This window comes from Trachypithecus francoisi, unplaced genomic scaffold, assembly GCF_009764315.1.
Source record: "Trachypithecus francoisi isolate TF-2019V2 unplaced genomic scaffold, Tfra_2.0 Lachesis_group6, whole genome shotgun sequence".
In the NCBI taxonomy this organism is placed as follows: domain Eukaryota; kingdom Metazoa; phylum Chordata; class Mammalia; order Primates; family Cercopithecidae; genus Trachypithecus; species Trachypithecus francoisi.
Window position 1 is genome coordinate 90,797,331 of NW_022681471.1, and position 3,826 is coordinate 90,801,156.

The 3,826-nt window shown below is 37.6% G+C and overlaps 1 pseudogene; it reads left to right on the forward strand.

Moving 5' to 3' along the window:
- The first annotated feature begins 243 nt into the window (after nucleotides 1–243).
- Nucleotides 244–3,600, forward strand: LOC117077788 (annotated as a pseudogene).
- The last annotated feature ends 226 nt before the right edge of the window (nucleotides 3,601–3,826 follow it).

The window sequence follows — 3,826 nt, forward strand, 5'->3', positions numbered from 1 at the left end:
CTTGCCAGGAGCCTTAAGGCATTACTTTGCTAGCTTCGCCACCTTAAGTGACTGTGCAAGCATTCTATTCAGAAGACACACAAACTTATACTTGCCCTGGGACTTACCTTCAAAATATTTCCAAACTTTAAAAAAATGACAAGTTAACATTTGGCCATGGAAGCGCTCAAATATAGCTATCCTGTCAAGTGCATTTTCCCAATCACAGTATTTTGTATTCTCTTTGCAGAGTGAAATATAATCTGGTGAGGAAGATCAACATGTAGGCCTAGACCAAGATGAAGTTTACAAACTCCTGAGCTGATAGGGCCTATGCTTGTGAGTGCTTTAACATTCGTTGTTTTCTATTAACAGACATTTCTCTTTGTGATAGTGTTGTTGAACTAGTATACATACACTGTTGAAGGTCTTCCAAGCTGATAAAAAATGATCATGGCATCTCATGAAGGAAAGACTGATCCAAGAGGATTATGTTCTGTTGTGTGTGTGTGTGTGTGTGTGTGTGTGTGTGTGTGTTTGTGTTTTGGAGACGAAGTCTTGCTCTGTTGCCCAGGCTCAGCTACTTCAGCTTCTGCCTCCCAGGTTCAAGCAATTCTCCTGCCTCATCTCCCCGAGTAGCTAGGACTATAGGTGCACACCGCCATGCCCGGCTAATTTCATTTTGTGTTTTAGTAGAGATGGGGGACAGAGTTTCACCGTGTTGCCCAGGCTGGTCTCAAACTCCTGAGCTCAGGCAATGCACCTGCCTCAGCCTCCCAAAGTGCTGGGATTACAGGCCCGAGCCACTGTGCCTGGTGTACTTTCTGGTTTTGCCTGGATGGATAACTTTGTGTTCCCCAGATTTTGCCCATGATTTCCTCCGTATGCTTATTCATAACAGATTGCACACATCCATCTCAACATAGATTAAATCACCTTCCAAAGCCCTTGAGAGTAATTCTGTCTTAGAGTAACCTCTCTGTGGGAAGAATAACTTTATGAAGAATACATATATGAAATAGTGTTGGAGAAATGTCTTTAGACTTACTTATGATCAGAAATACCTATATATTCTATATATTTACATTATTGACATGTATTGACAACAAAACTTTTTATTTGTACACACACAACCATGGTCCCAGGAGCACAGTGATGAGGACCCTCAACAAGAAGAACCACCAACTGAAAATTGGGATCCTACACGTGGTCAGGAGAGAGATCAGGGTGCAGCTGAGATTCAAGGTGCTGGGAAGGAAAAGAAAGAATGTCTACAGTGGGGAGGAGGCCTGTGTGTGCATCATGCCTTACGTCATGACCAGTAACGGGAGGAAAGAAAACATTAGGAAAGGATCTCAAACACTTGCTGAAAGTTGGCTGGAAAAGTGAACAGTATAGTTTGCAGCTTCATGCAGTCCCTGGATATCATGAATCTTTTCTTTTTCTTCATGATGTATTTCGTATGCTTGAAAATACAGTCCTTGCTAAATCAGACAAAGTAGTTTAATTTTATATGTAAACATATGCAGTATTTCACTAGTTTAATGTGTTCTTCTTAGAATGTTGTTTTATGATCTTCTAAGTCATTGTGTCAACAGTGCTATAAACACCCTTTAATAGCATATAGAGTGCCAAGTCATCCTACCTTGTAACACCCTGAATAAAGCCCATTTGCATAGGAATGTTAGCCCCATTTTATAAATAAGAAAATTGAGGCTCAGGGATTGAGGTTTACCAAGAACACTTGACTCACGGAGACAAAATTCATATTTTGTCCCAAGGTTTGTGTTATCCATGTTGTAATAAGAAAAGGTCAGTGGTTTTGCTTAAGATACTTATTATTCGAATGTGTGTGTACTGTAAGGTACTTCAGTATTGGGCTCAGGACAAAACACAGTTCAATGAAGCAGAATGGCAACTCCAGAAAAGAGCTCAATAAATGACAGCCGCTCTTTGAGTGGTATCCTTTGATTGGTATTTTTTCAAGATGTTTGGTAAAAGGTGGCTAATTGAAGACACTGGCATACAGGTAGCTATATTAGTATGATTTTGAAGGGGCTTTTAAAAGTTGCTGAAGCACTTTCATAATTAGAAAACTCAAAGTACCATAAGTTTATCCTGAATCAGAAGTTGTTTACTCAGTGGATACCATTTTCACGCTAAACATTGGCAGAATTTGGGACGTGGATTATTTCAGCAATTCATTGTTAAGAGGTTTCCAGAATATGACTGTCAATGATGGCGACTAATTTCTTTGCACTCAATTTCCTGTGCCCTCACTGGAATACAGTTACTTTCCTGTTATTTTGGTACATTATTCTAAATGTGACTCATTTATACAAAGTTACATATAGGGCCTTCGAACCTAAGCATAACGTTAATTAACTTTATCCAAATAATTTTCAAGTTACCTCAACAAGGAACAGGTGTCCAATTGTAAGATTTCTCATAAGCAGGCCAATACATTGTTCTAGTCCTTTAGAAAATTACATTTCATTTATGATTAAAATTCTATCCAGACTTCAGGCAGACTTCAGATTTCTTAGTCGATATCCACTGTTCATAATACACAATGGTAAAATATGGGAAATGTAGGTGTGGTGTGATTTATCCTCAGATTGTCATTTAATATAAGATTTTATAATACAGGAAAATAAAGATGTGACATCTTTACATGACATTTATTAGCATGGTAGTCCACAGGCTTTTATTTCATAACACTGAGGAAAAGAATACTATCATTTCCCTTTTTGTCTTTCTTGTTTGCCCGTTTCAATCAAGAACCTTTGTATTTTTTAGTGCCTGACCTGGAAATTGACCTCCAGGAACTGTCTCAGTCAAAGACTGGGATGAATGCAGAGATGGTCCTGATGTCCAGGAGAAAATTCTGCCAAAATTACAGCAATTTAAAACGCCAGAAGGAGGTATGCTATCCATTAAGAGGCAAAATTATGTGCTTTCTGTTTTTCACAATATTATACTTTTGGTAATAAAAAGAGAGAACATTACTGCCCCTTTAAAACACAATTCAAATGCAGGCTTTCCTTGAAAAGTTGTTCCTACCCCATATGCCTGACTGGAAGACTTAAACACTCTCAGATACAGAAACAAATTGGGTCAAAACCGTATTGAATCATCAAATATGAAAGCATTTTCTTACTTGTGACTATAACTAAGAGTGAAAAATTTTCAGATTATTTTCTAATTTCTGCTTTTAATAAATACATAATACATTTGTAATACTACTTTGTGTGAAATATGCTGAGTACTGAAGGAGGTTCTAGTATCAAATCTAACATAATTTGTGAGACTTTGGGTGAATTCCATAAATTCTACACCCATCTTTTTCTATTATTGAAAATAGTAGATGCAAATCAGATACATTAAAATCTGTTTCAAGGTTGATTTCTGTGTTTTCATGTTCTGTTGGATATAATACAAAGATACGATTTTTCATAACAATCAGTTTCACTCCAGTTATAATATCTGAGTTGAGATTTCATGGTTCCTAAGAAATGAGCGGGTAACCTGCTTGATGTTTTTTTTTTTTCCTGTTTGGAGACATAAATGACTATCCTTGGATTTTGTTAAATTCTGATTTCTCTGGCTCTTAAAGAATAATTGCATTTTAAATGCTTTCCACAGTGAACCCTTGAATGACTGGATAATAAAATGGCAAGAGGCAGTCAGATTTCTGTGACCGATGTAGTAGGGAGCATGCATGTAGGTCAGTGATGCTGAAGGTGGGTGTAAGATGCCTGTGTTAAGCATGATCCCTGTCTTCCTGTTAGTCTTCAGGAGCTACTGTGTGTAATTAGATTGAAGGCACGTATGATAGAATCACCTC